The sequence below is a fragment of the Scyliorhinus canicula genome, chromosome 16 (genome assembly GCF_902713615.1).
Source record: "Scyliorhinus canicula chromosome 16, sScyCan1.1, whole genome shotgun sequence".
Taxonomy (NCBI): Eukaryota; Metazoa; Chordata; class Chondrichthyes; order Carcharhiniformes; family Scyliorhinidae; genus Scyliorhinus; species Scyliorhinus canicula.
This window is the reverse complement of record NC_052161.1, coordinates 66,930,555-66,945,561: the sequence shown is the minus strand read 5'-3', so window position 1 is coordinate 66,945,561 and position 15,007 is coordinate 66,930,555. Positions and strand designations below refer to the sequence as shown.

General features: G+C 41.5%; 1 protein-coding gene across 2 annotated transcripts in view; it reads left to right on the top strand.

The window, feature by feature from the left end:
- The window catches only part of pcdh15b (protocadherin-related 15b), a 1,980,039-nt gene that overhangs the window by 306,227 nt on the left and 1,658,805 nt on the right, over window positions 1-15,007 (top strand). For both annotated transcript variants that reach the window (XM_038773417.1, XM_038773418.1), the window contains exon 2: window positions 7,984-8,059. The gene's annotated coding sequence lies outside the window, so the exon portion shown is untranslated. The remainder of the gene's footprint in view (window positions 1-7,983; window positions 8,060-15,007) is intronic.

Sequence of the window (15,007 nt, the reverse complement as noted above, 5' to 3'; positions counted from 1 at the left end):
CTCTTAATTTGATGAACAATTCTGTCATGTTATCATGGGTCTTCCACGGATTCCCGTAATATGGTTATTTAATTTTTCCAAAGGGGGACTGAAACTCTTCAGTGAGCAGAATCAGTTACAAATAATTAAGATATTTTAAAGTTTAAAAAAAATCACAATTTTCCTAACCTGTCTTCTGATCTTGACCAGCTCTGGGCCTCAAGTGCACAAGTTTCATCTCACTAGGCAAGGCTTTCTTAACACATAGATGCCTAGCTCCAGGACCCAGACCTATACCTTACAGTCCTTTGCTGAAAACGGACTGACTGTCGAGAGTCTCTTTTTAACTGAGATTTGAGAAAATTGAAGCATGGGCCTGCAGTTTCTTCAGGGATTTACCAACAGACAAGTCAAATGAGTGAATGCTCCTTCCTCAAGAGTATATTCTCAGCTCGCATCAACAGATACAATCCTTCTGCGTGATCCAACGGCCAAGCTGCACCCAAAAAGCAGCTCCTCGCAGCACAGCGTGGCCGATAAAAGCCAGGAGACCCTGCTCCCGGGATCTACTCGGATGCAAAGGCCTTGGAAGATCTAACGCGATCTCATGAGACGTTGTGATGTAAATCCCGCCTATTATAGGTGGGGCCACGTTTTAGCAAATCTGCATGTTAGAGTGAGACGGCATGTCTCACTTTAACATGAAGTTTACCAAGGCACCCGGGCGAATGTCATTCAGTACTGGTCTCCACAAACGGGGGCCAGATGTAATGGCACTCTTCGGGGTCTCCCAGGGAATCAGAGGGTCCCTGGAGCATGCTCTTTGGATAGAGTGGTCCCCTGGCACTGCTGGTAGTGCCACCTGGGTGCCAGCCTGTACTCCAAGGTGCTCATGTGGCACAGCCAGTCGGCAAAGGTATTGTACCTGGCACCCTCTTATTGTGCATTGGAGCTTGGGGAGGGATGGGAGCCTCGGAAATCTCTTGCTATACTCAGGAGTTCCCCCGATGAGGTCCCTTATTTAACGCGAGTGCTGTTTTATATGTTCCTTGGTGCCGCGAGCACCGGAAACAAGCAGCTAAACGTGCTTGCTATAGCACTTTGTTCCCATTTATTTGAATTGCACCCAGCAGATGTGAAAATTCATTGGGAATTTCTAAACTAACTTACCAAAAAGCTGAAAGCTAACCTATTGCTCCCAGCTTTGTTGTTTAACTTTTTGAGAACAATATTTACCATAATACGAACACCTTTAATGTAATTAAACAAAGATCATCTCTTAGTTCATGTGAAGGAGAACTGGTGATGGAAATAAAAGATACAGAGATGGAGAGAATGTCAGGATTTTTCTTGCATTGTGTTATTCAATACTAAAGGGTTCGTTCTTCACAAATTGTTCCTGTCAATTTTAAGGTTTCCTTGCTTGACCAAGAAGACAGGAATTTGAGTCAGATGCCTGATGACCAGAGCATTATGCAGCCTCACAAAACTCCAGCGAGTAGGTGCAAAACAGTTGTGGCACGTTGAATGGCCACCAGTTAATCCCAACGATCACCCCACATTGTGCAGAGGTTGTAAAGCACACCATAGAGAAGCCAGCTACGGACACAAAACAAGCAAGTTGGAGATAGCATCCGTGGTTCAGTTGGGGAGACTGTTTGCTGTTGAGGAAAATGGGTTTTGCACCAGCTGCACGTGGATAGTAATCAGATGAAAGATGGCACAGTATCTGCATTTAATCACTGCAGTATTTTACAAGGATACAATTTGTTTCTTTAAAAAAAATTAATGCAGACATTGTTTTGGAGTGTGAAGTGCATTATGTGTGTTTGCAAGTTGAATTTGAAGCAATCAGCAGGGCTCTTGATTTAGAAACAGGTTGGATACCTTCCCAGCGGTTATGGCATGCCAGACATGCAGCAGGCACAAAACATTGAATAGATGTGAATGGCTAATACAGTACACTGCACATTGCTGACAAGTGAGCTGCAGCCTTTGGCTGGCTGCTGACCTGCAATGTCACATTGGAGCATTCAATTGTAAGGTTACCTTTAGGTAAAGTTTCAGTTTTATAGACAATCAAACTGAATTACCAGAATAAACACTTTTAGGTATGTTTTCACACAGCCATCTGTTAACTTTATGATGCCAGACGGCAAGTAAGGAAAGTGCTATTTTTATCGTATTTCCACAGCAGATATGCATTTTATCATAATGAAATATCGAGTAATATTGAACTCCTGTCACTAGTCCATTTTACCAAGTGCATAAAATGTACTTAAAGTCATTCCTTTATACCTTATTTTATTTAGTAACAAGTCATTCCTTTATACCTTATTTTATTTAGTAACAAGTCATTCCTTTATACCTTATTTTATTTTGTAACAAATGTGCAAGATTTAAGTAATTTGTACCGTTGTTACTTATAATTTGTTACTAAAACCATCTTACTTTCAAGAGCAGAGTTTGGGAACTCCAAGTTCTGACAGATCTTGTAGTTTCCTCACATGCACAAATGGGGAGGGGGCTGCACGTGTATCTTCAGCAATTTGAGTTCTTAGGGCTGAGGGTAGGCCACCCGGTGCATCTGCGCAGGAAGTGAAAATGCTGTGAAAACCCAAATGATGTGACTTGGAACTGAACAACACCGAGTGTCCCAAGCAGGGGACAGGGAGAGGTCCCAAAAGGGACTCGGTGTTTACTGACATCTGGATGGATTGCTGAGAAATCCATGGACTTTGTCTTGCTACTTAGTGTTCAATGTAATGTGTTGAACCACAGTTTGCCTGTTAATTCACAAGCACCTTGTACTAACCCTGAATATTAAAGAATAAAACTCATGGAATCTTGCGGCTTTATTCTCCTAGCAAGTGTTTTGAATCACAATTTTTTTCTACTTTAAACAAAATCTTATGAGTCCCTAATCAAATCTTAACAAAAACCTGAAACTCTGGGCAAAGATCACAATAAAGTATGCAACACATATCCTCAGTAATTTCAGTTGCTCATCTTTTGAAAATGAAGAAAGATAGTCATGTTTCTAATGAAGATAGTTATGAACTTGGTAGAGGCTGGCAAATTTGTTTCCTAAAAGGAAAAAATCCAAACTCCCAGTTACTGACGAAAAGAACAAAGCCAAAAGATTTCATAGTGTAAAACAGAAGATTTTTTTTATTCTACAAGAGTTACACGAAGCAAAAACTAAATACGGGATGGAATTCTACAGCCATTCATGCCGGAAAGGATACGTTGGTCCCAGCAGCAGCCGTGGGGAAGTCACATCCAAGTCAAGTCACATCATATGGGTTTTCACAGCATTTTCTCTTCCTGCACAGATGAACAGGGCGGCCTATCCACAGCCCTGAGAACTCAGATTGCTGAAGACGCACGTGCAGCCCCCTCCCCATTTGTGCATGTGCGGAAGCTACAAGATCTGTCAGAACTTGGAGTTCCCAAACTCTGCCGTGGGGTTCCCAGCAGTGTGGTATGGCTTCATTGCAAATTCCCATTGACAGTGGCAGGAGCAGAGAATCCCACCACCTGCAAATGACGCCGCCTGCCGCCAATGAGAAACATGTGACTGGTAGGCAGGAATATCCCACCTGCCATCTTGCGTACCAGCCCCCAATTTCCTTTTGTTACTGTCCACAATCAATGTGTTCATTTCGTAAATGTTGAGATGCGTGTTTCTAAGATCCCTTTCATGTGTGGTCAGTTTAAAGACACATCAGAAGACTTAGAACATAGAACATAGAACATAGAACAGTACAGCACAGAACAGGCCCTTCGGCCCTCGATGTTGTGCCGAGCAATGATCACCCCACTTAAACCCACGTAACCCGTATACCCGTAACCCAACAATCCCCCCATTAACCTTACACTACGGGCAATTTAGCATGGCCAATCCACCTAACCCGCACATCTTTGGACTGTGGGAGGAAACCGGAGCACCCGGAGGAAACCCACGCGCACACGGGGAGGACGTGCAGACTCCACACAGACAGTGACCCAGCCGGGAATCGAACCTGGGACCCTGGAGCTGTGAAGCATTGATGCTAACCACCATGCTACCGTGAGGCCCCTTGCTACCGTGAGGCCCCTTGAATGGGATTAGAAATTAAGAAGATCTTTTGTTCACATACTCACTCCAAAAAGCATCCAAATGCAACGTCATTCTCACATGATGTACCCAGGAAAGGTACGATTAATGAAGATTGTCCTTCAACAAGTTTCAACCAAAATAATAGTTAACAGTTCATGTGTTTGACTGTTGCAGGAGATCAGCCTGTGTAGTCAGGGCACAGATGCACCTTTTTGCACTCAGCGAAGTACAGATAAGTTTAAATTTCTAATGAGCATTGGGATTATTGCAGAATTTCCAGAAGAGATGACTTCTCAGCAGATCATGAAATTGATTCCTTATGGCTTTCTTATCAGGAGGTCAGGTGTTGTACTGGTGGACATTTTGAGCAAAACAGAATTAGGCTAAGAGGCTTTTAAGCTTTTCACAGCCTCTAGGTTCTTAAAGGCAAAGATTGCACTGCCTTTTTACTGCTGCTGTTCTGCCACTTTCAGTGTCTCTGCCAGACTGTCCAGAGTTCTACTGAGTTTTGGATAAAACTCATTATCACAAGCCAGTTTCAATCACATGACCAACACTGACATTGCCCAACCAGAATGGTTTGGAAACCCAAAACCATCACTTTGTAATGGAAGATAGATGATGGTCTTTCAAATTTAACTTGTGGATAACAGGTTCTGTAAGCCTGGTTTCTTTTGCAATCCTGAAGACAGAATGTAGGAATCCATTGACTATGTTTGAGGAAGCTTCAAACAATGGCAGTTGTGAATTCTGCAGAGGGGTGTGGTTTTGTCTGTACATGTCCATTCTGGGGGGAGGCTCTGCACTCGGGGTGACTCAAAAATAACTTTCTGGAAGGTTGAAATAGTCTGTTAAATAATCAGAAGTCATCTGACCTCTTGGTAGCCATCTCAGTCATCTTTGTGAGTGGGCATTTTAAAATATAAAAGTCTTCCACAGGAATGCAGCCCATGTTTAAAGTTATGAATAGGAAAGCCTTTGCTCAGCATGTCAACCTACATTCTAACACTCCAAAGTCCAAAGACGTGCAGGTTAGGGGGATTGGCCATGCTAAAATTGCCCTTAGTGTCCAAAATAAAGGTTAGGAGAGGGTATTGGGTTATGGGGATAGGGTGGAAGTGAGGGCTTACGTGGGTTGGTGCAGACTCGATGGGCCGAATGGCCCCCTTGTGCACAGTATGTTCTATGATCTAGTTACACAAATTATAGATTACCCATCAAGTGGCACGTACAACTAAGAAAGTTCTTAAAAATTGGCTCGGCAATCGACCAGCACACACGTCATCGAACTCGGTAACAAAACCCTTCAAAATACCATCTTCTTCACAAAGAATTTCACCTCCTCTTCTTCTATAAGCTAGCCTTATGCCCAGCAAAGTGCTCCCCACAACCAACTGAATTCCATGGGACGGTCTTCACCAAAAATAGCACACATCTGCAGATCTTCAACTCTGTCTGGATGGCATAGAACTGCCATTATTATCTACAAGCAAGAGATAGAGCTATAGCAACCGACTCTATTCACAGTTTTGGGATCTAGTCTCTGTCTTCTTCAGCTTGCCCAGACTGCACCATTCAACTCGATCATCCGATGCAGCAACTGGGCTTGGACGGCTGTGTGCCCCTATATCTAGCCTCAACCAGGTTTAGTCTGCCCAGAAGATTTGATTTTCAAATTTTTAATATCAGTTTCAATTTTTCTTTCCTCAGAAACTAGGGAGATTCTATTTACCGTTTTCAGTTTCCCATTTTCAGTTTGGATTTGCCTCAGAAAATGCTAGCTTTGAAACCACACATTCCATCACAATTGTCGCTTCTATGAAAATCATGCCATGCACATTCAATATTTTAATATGCAAGAAGAAAGAAGGCAGAATATGTTCATTTAGATATTTAAGTAATCACTTCATGAATTGCAGCATTCTCCAAGTACTGCAATCATCGACTATAACCGATTAAATGTACCTTTCTGAATCGGTTGATTATTTGCTACAAATACCTGCTGGTGTTTCAGTGCTACGCTGTGACCTTTAATTTTATAGTGCATGAAAGCGATCCTTATCAATATGATTTAGTTAGATTTTAAATTCCTCACCGCTGGTAAATAACAATCGCACTTGGTAATTGATGGGTATGGAGGTTGTCAAAAGAGACAGCATTCAAAATAAGTGTTATAATCTTGTCAGAAAAACAGTACTTCTTGGAATTTGCCTTACGAAATTAGAGGACACTAAAACCAGAACAGAGCACAATACACTGCAGAACAATTTTCGATATGTAGACCACCTATCCACCTTGTATTGTGCTACTAAGTTTAAAATGGTGATACATATCATGAATTCACAAATTGGAATTTGTTAGTGCCTGAATTAAATATTTGTGTTGAATATATTTGTAATCCTTAGAATCAATGACAACTTGCACAAAAAATTTCAAACACTTTTAGAAAGTGCAGGTTTTCTTTTTAGTTTATGTTAAAATGTTAAGCTTTTTTAGACATGCTGGCCAAAAAGATGTTCCATATGTAATTTATGCATACATTTGTTGCATCTTATTTTATTTATTTTCTACACCTTTTCTACCTTGGCACAATAGGAGTGCTGTACTGTCAGAGATGCTGTTCTTTGAATTAGACATTAAACCGGGGTTCCATCATTTTCCCAGGCAGCAGGCCTCATGGCCTGATTAAAAGATACAGGGAGTGTAAGATACACCCCAGTGTTCCGGATAACATTTTAATCTCATATAAACAAAAATAAAACAGATCTGTTAATTCTCTCTCGCTGTATGTAGAATGTTGCTGTGCACAAATTGGCTACCATGTTGCCCCACATAACAATGGCCGCTAACATTCCAAATGTACTTAATCAGCTAAAAGCACTTTAGAATATCTTGAGGCCCTGAGAGGCACTATATAAATTCAAATTATTTAATACTGACAATGTGGACACAAGAACTGTACAATATTTGAATTTAAGAACCATGTCCTTCTATCCACTACCTTAGCTCGTAAGCCACTTGTTATATATGAGCTCTTATTGTGACTACAGGCTGTTTTGTAGATTTTGAAATAGGGGTGAGCAGGCCGTCAGTAGTTATGACCTTGTCATTTTTTTTCTATAATTGAATGTGTGCAAATCAAGTATGGAGGTAGGCCTGCAGGATTCCAGAACTTTACCGTGCCATATCCATTGTAAATGACTCTCTCAAAAAACATTCCAAAAGCAGAATCCGTAAGTTCTTTTAACAAGAAATTAGGTCCTTTCGTGAAAAATATTAAAGGGTACAAGCAGCAGGAGAAAAGAACAGACTGAATGGCTCATGGAGAAAAACACTGGTGCAAATTTGATAAGCAAAATGGCATGATTTCTTTCTTTGTCTGTGTATTGTATTCTTTCCAAAATGAAACAAAATTAGACATTCTGTTGTCGCAACCTAGAGAATAAGGTGATTGATTATCTGAAGTGATTGCTTTATTGCAGCTTCAAAAGTGTCCCATTTTTGAAATCTGGCTAGTTAAATTTGATTTAAATCTGTACTTTCTGATGGGGTGACTTATTTTAGCAAGCACGACTCGAGTAAGAGAAATGTAGCTTTCACAAAGAATATTTTGTCAGAGTTTTGAAACTATTGAACCACCACTTCAAAAGCCAACTTAGAAAAATTAAGTTAATTATATCAAGCTTAGACTGCCCTCGGTACTCAACATTTATTGTAAACAACACTCCTGCTGCTCGCAAAGCATTATTCGTTTATTCATTAAATTTATCAAATTTATTTATGGAAGCATGTCTCAGTTAAGGAAAATGCAGTAAGGTTGAACAGAAAAAACAAATTAATTCTAATTCTACACTTGATGTAAAGACCTTGAAGTAATACTAATCAGTAACACTGTCTTGCAGGAGGATGATGACATAATTCTCAAGAGTGGAATGGATTCTACTGTCACTGTCAGCAACAGAAATATGAGTGAATAAGGTAGGAGGCACCTTGTTTGTTTCTGAACAATCATTGAAAAATAAGATCGGCTCCTCTGATGTTTTAAAGCAGAACTGTTTTCAAATATATGAGCATTCATTCTGCCACCAAAGAGAAAATGCTGGGAAATCTCAGCAGGTCTGGCAGCATCCGTGGGAGAGAAAAGAGCTAACGTTTCTAGTCCAGATAACCCTTTGTCAAAGCTTTGACAAAGTCATCTGGACTCGAAATGTGAGTTCTTTCTCTCCCTTCAGATGCTGTCAGACCTGCTGAAATTTCCCAGCATTTTCTCTTTGGTTTCAGATTCCAGCATCCGCAGTAATTTGCTTTTATTCATTCTGCCACCACGGGAATGATTGAATGGTGCAGAGAAGGCTTCCACAGAGTCATGTTCGTAAAATAAAAATTATTTCCACATTTAACGAAAGCTCGAATACCTGTGGATTGCGTTTGCAGCAACCTTACTTTGGTGCTGTAGCTCTGAGCAACTTTGTGAGCTGGGACAGATTAGTCATTTTCTATGTTTGCACAGATGGCTTTATTTTGTTGAAGGTAATCATAACCTTTGTCCAGAATTAGTTCATTTAAATAGAAAATTTGATATCAGTCGTGCTACTGAAAGGTACACACTAAATTTTCCATTTTGTTGAAAATTTCCACTTTGGGTTCTCATCAATATTTGACTTTCTGACCAAATTCCTCAGATTTTTGACCAATAGAATTCCTTTTCAAATCAAGGTCTCGATATTGGTTAAATCCAGGTCTAATTCATAGGCATTAAATGAATACCATAATGTTGCATATGGTATATACACATGCACATTGTACACTGGAAGTATACTGCTAACTTCAGGGGTAAGGGAAGAAAGAAAAGTTCCACTGCAGTGCTAAAGACCAATGCTAACAGTCCATTTCCTCGCATTTACTTTCCTCCTCTCTGAAGGTTGGAGTTTTGTTCTGTATTTTCAGTACCATCTGTTAACTTAACAACTAGTTTATTCGCACTATTTCCAGGAAATACATAATGAGTTACAGAAAAGGCACAGATCTCTTTTCAAGGCCACACTGTGTGCTACCTAGTGTACCTGGCACATGACTTACTGATGTCAGTGCTACATCATCATGTACCTCATAGATCGGCATATCCATTCTGCTGACACTTACACTGGGCCAGCAGAGAAAGCGTCCACAGCGATGCCAGTCGGCAAAGTGGTGTCATAGTGCACAAGAACATCCATGGAACGAATTGATCTTTAAAGGATTGAAAAGCCTTGAGTTGTTCCACAATCCAGAACCATTGTTCTCTTAAGGGCTCCATGACTGTGAACAATTTAGGGATAAATTCTCCCACCTGGATTACACATCCCAAGCAAATCTTGAATGTCTATGATGAACGTCAGTTGGGAAAACTCAGTTCTGGCCATTGTTTTCTGTGGATTGAATGTAATATCATGCCATTGGATGGTATGTGCCAGGAGTTTTTATTGGTCTTTAGAGAACATGCACTTGTCGTTTAGCATGAATGGAATTAAATGAAAATTGCTTATATTGTCACAAGTAGGCTTCAAATGAAGTTACTGTGAAAAGCCCCTAGTCGCCACATTCCGGCGCCTGTTCAGGGAGGCTGGTACGGGAATTGAACCGTGCTGCTGGCCTGCCTTGGTCTGCTTTCAAAGCCAGCGATTTAGGTCTGCTTCCTGGAGAGCCTTGAGGATCTCTCACCCTTCGGTTGTGTTTGACTCTTGTAGAACCACGTATGAGAATGTTGTCCACATGGCAGATCATACCTGGTTTGTCCTCGAGGATTGTTGACATAGTACGTTGAAATATCTCAGGGGCAGGTGAAATGTCAAAAAGGAGGTGCTTAAAGCAAAATGGACCAAAGGATATGATACAGGTTGTCAGCAGCCTGGATTCAATGTCAAGGGGTATTTTTCAAAAGCTGATGTTCATATGAAGCTTGGGAAAAAGATGCTATTGACGAGCTTGGCCAAACTGTCATCTACCGATGCCATTGGGTGGACTTCTGACTGCATGATCTCATTGAGATATGTAAGAAGGTGGCTATTGGGCTTGGGAATAAAAACCAGACCAGAATACCAGCATACTGGTTGTGTAACCAGGGAAATAAAGCCCCTGTCTGACAGGCAGTGAAATTTCTCCTTAAATTTTGGCAAAAGTTGATGTGGCACTCTCTGGCATGACCTCTGGGAGAAAAGAAATATGATATTTTTCAGCTTCCCAGTCCTTGAAAACATTGTTGAAAATTCCTGGCAGAATGTGACCCTGGCATCCAATGGAAGAATCTCATTGACTTTCTGCAAGGTGCCGAACTGTACACACACACATTCCTGCCACAAACATATTCCTGCTAAGTAGGCAAATGCTTTGGATGCAAATGACATAAAGGGCCTCTGTGATCTTTCACCCCACGTGGCACGGTGTTGGGGTAATCTGACCCTTTACGTATTGTTCCTCCCAGCCCATGGAGTTCTGTATTGCAAGACTGAAGAGGAATTGTAAGGAGCCACTATTACAAGTGCACCTATCTGGCTGCATCACAGCCTGGTATGGCAACTGCTCGGCCAAAGACCAGAAGAAACTACAGAGTCGTGAACACCACCCACTCCATCACACAAACCGCCTCCCATCCATTGACTCTGTCTACACTTCCCCCTGCCTTGGGAAAGTGGGCAGCATAATCAAATACCCCTTTCACCCAGCTTACTCACTCATCCAACTTCTTCCATCGGGTAGGAGATACACAAGTCTGAGAACTTGCACTAACAGATTCAAAAACAGCTTTTTCCGCACTGTTACTAGACTCCTAAACAATCCTCACATCTTCTCTTCCGAGTCGTACTACACCCCTGTATGCTACACCCAATGCCTATGTCTATGGCTTTATATTGTGCAATTTTTGTTTGCCCTATTATGTATTTTATTTTCATGTACGGAATGGTCTGAATTGCACGCAGAACAATACTTTTCACTGTATCTCGGTACACGTGACAATAAATAAATCCAATCCAATGCAAGGTGATTAGCCAGTACAGATATCCCTATACCTGTATCATGTTTGAAGAATGTTGAGAATCCTTTGACCTCTGTTGATGGACCAAAACTCCTGCAAATGCTGGCAAACTTCACCAAGGAAGTCTGAAATAAGCATAATTTTCTCATGGTGCTGTCATTTTCCCTATTTGTTGGAGACTGTTACATACAGGGGAGAGAGGCAAATTGAACTCCTTTATTTTTTCCACCGTGTGTTCATAAGCAGATGTGTTTTAATTTTAGAAAAAGGCGATAGCATGTTTCCCCAAATCCCCTGTCTGTGAAGTCAATTTTAAAGTGACTTGCAACAATCTCTCTTTCAGGTTAAATCAGAAGCATTGCTTTTTCATGCATTAAAACCCAGAAGATGGTTGTTGCAACTACATGCATACGCACAAAAGCACTTAAGTAGGAAATAGTAAAGAAAAAAGTTTTACAATTTGGAATAATAAAAAAAATAAAATAAAAGATATGCTGCGGGATTCTCCATCGGCGGGATCCTTAGCCTTGCCGGCAGAGCACCCACACCCACGCGTTTCCCAACGGCTTGGGGTGGCCCACAATAGGAAACCCCATTGGCCAGCTGCGGGAATGGAGAATCCCACTGCCGGTGAGGGCAGTCAGACAGGAAAACAGGGCTGGCACAGAGAATCCCACCCATGGATATTAATTCATGAGAATGTCAGTCTAGTGAGTGTTCCTTCACATAGGAAGATGTGTTCAGCTAGCTGAAGGCAGGAGTAGTCAAATTAATTCAAAGTTAGTGATGGTGCAGCAAGATGAGGTTGGTATCCAGAGACTTGGTCCACTCTATTGGTATGGCAGGAACCTTCCAGGGAACTAGGCTTCAAGGAGGTTAGGCAGGCTTTGTTGTCAGCGTGGCTTTGGTATTGACGGCTGGTTGTTTGAACAAGATTTCATTTGCACAGATTATGATCTCTTTCACGTCTTATGGACGTGACAGCCATTGTAATTGAGCAGAAATGCTGGAAATGTCCCATCCTGCGGCATTTGGACAACTCAGTTCCCCTTGCTGGGCAATCTTGCCATCCTGTCATCTTGTGCCACAGCACAAACATTTCAGAATGACGGCGGACCGGTTTCCTGCTTTAAGTACCTTTTTGGCAGGCTTTGGCATGGATGCAGTTACTGAGTTTGACCTTCCAAGATAAGTGCACCTTCTCGACACTTCAGTATATTGCAAGCTAGTGGACTAAATTTGCTCAGTCGGGACAGGCTAACCAAGATAAAGCTGTGTCAAGAACTCGTGTTGATAAGAACTAGTTATTAGGTTCAGAGTGGTCAGGAGCTTTAAAATGGCTCCATCAGGGGCAGCACGGTGGCACAGTGGTTAGCATTGCTGCCTCACAAGGCCGAGGTCCCAGGTTCGATCATGGCTCTGGGTCACTGTCTGTGTCGAGTTTGCACATTTTCCCCATGTTTGTGTGGGTTACGGCCCCACAACCCAAAGATGTGCAAGATAGGTGTATTGGCCACGCTAAATTGCCCCTTAATTGGAAAAAAATGAATTGGGTACTCTAAATTTATTTTTTTTAAACGGCTCCATCTGAGGCCCGAGAGACTTGGGGTGTGATCAAACGGCCTTCTAATCCTCTGACGAGATTTGCAGCCCTCGGAATACCTCTCAAGAGCAAACATGACCTTGAGAGCCGTCGTGATCTGGATTTCGTCCTCGCTGGGCGAGATCAACATTAACATATTTAAATGAGCCAATTTGTCTAATACCTGGAATAAGCAGGTTGGGCAGATGAGACTTCATTCCACTGGGGTTTAGAAGAGCGGGATGTGGCTTGATTGAAGTATATAAGATCCTGATCGGTCTTGATAAGGTGGGCACGGTTTCAAAATCAATGTTGTCATTTTAGGGCAGAGTTGAGGAGAATATTTTTCTCTGAGGGTTGTGCAACTTTGGAATTCTCTGCTTCAGAAAGCGGTGGAGGCGGAGTCACTGAACACCTTTAAGGGAATCCAAGGTTACTGGGGACAGATGGGGAATGTGCAATTTGTAACACAAGCAGTTCAACCATGATTTTACTGAATGGAGGAACAGACTCGAGGGGCCCAATGGTCTACTTCTGCTCATATTTTGTACGCTCATGTGTACTGTAATCGATGTTCTGTTTTAGCACCGTAGATACCTCTTTAGAGAAACTTTAGAACATAGAACATAGAACAGTACAGCACAGACCAGGCCCTTCGGCCCTCGATGTTGTGCCGAGCCATGATCACCCTACTCAAACCCACGTATCCACCCTATACCCGTAACCCAACAACCCCCCCCTAACCTTACTTTTTTAGGACACTACGGGCAATTTAGCATGGCCAATCCACCTAACCCGCACATCTTTGGACTGTGGGAGGAAACCGGAGCACCCGGAGGAAACCCACGCACACACGGGGAGGACGTGCAGACTCCGCACAGACAGTGACCCAGCCGGGAATCGAACCTGGGACCCTGGAGCTGTGAAGCATTTATGCTAACCACCATGCTACTGTGCTGCCCTTTGTGGTTATACTGAATTAACTGATCATACTGAATTAACTGTGCTGCTAAAGAATATTACACATGATTCTAAAGTCAATGAAGTCTTAACACTCTTAGTCCCAAATAGCAGTTACTCACTAAACAAAATATTGTGTTCGTATATCATAAATTGAATATGCAAATTAGATGTAAACATGTTTCTTTAGATTCTCCCTGCAGACAAATGCAGTTGTTACTGACATTATCAAATCGTTACGTGATACCAGCACTCTAACTCTCATGGGTTAGGGTTACCCTCAGATGATCACAAAGTGGCAATGTTATTGCCAATTGCGAAATGAATGAGTGAGGAATTTTTGATCTCTGGTGCTGAGAACAGACTGCATGATGAGTTATTTTGATTTTGCCTTTAATCAAAAATGGATATAGCCCATACCATGTATGTCACATGACAGCTTATTTAATAGAGTCATCCTGTATAAGTAGGATATAAGTGGTAAGCAGGAGATGCTATTTGTAACCATTATGCCATATTTATTATCATTAATTGAAAACAGAGGGTGTTGAAAATACTCGGCATCAGTATCAGTGAAAAAGATTGACTAATGTTTCAGGTGATCTTTTCCTCAGAATAAAATAAATTCTTCATTAGGCTTTATAGGGAAAAAATTGATGACTCACCTGTTGTGATTGCAGGTGCAATGCACCTGATGTTTATTTTAAATTTTAGTTTCCAGCATTAGCATTATATTTTTATCATTTATCTTTGATGTTATGATTAACCTTCCTTTAAAGGGTTGAGCAAAGTATCTCAGTTAGAAATCATTTACAATTCAGTCATCAAAATTAAAACTCATCATTGTTGATGTAACATTTTGTACAATGGAAAGGAAGCGCTTCACAGATACTTTGAAGGCTTACCACTCGAAATGCAACATAGACGTCAATACATGGAGGACCTTTTCTCAGAAGAGACCTGCGTGGAGGAACCTCCTGATTGAAGGGACAAAATTCTTCGAGGACATTCAGTGGCGGGAGGATGCCCAGAAAAGGAGCCTGAGAAAATACAGTGGATGGTGGAAGTGTGACAATGCTGTAAACTACTCAGCAGGTCTGGTCAGGTTGCATCTTTGAAGTAAAAATGAGTTAACATTTAATGTTGATGAACTACCATACCGAGGAACACCTATTCTGGCAATGGGCAGACACTCATGTCTGTGAAATGTTTGATTTGACCATCAGGAAGACAAATGCCATGGTCCAAAATGTTGCCATACAACCATCTATCAGCATTGACAAGTGAGAATGGTAGTTTCATAGTCATCTATGCCAAGTTTATCTTTAGATTTCAGATTTATTAATTGAACTTAAAGTTCACCAACTGTCTT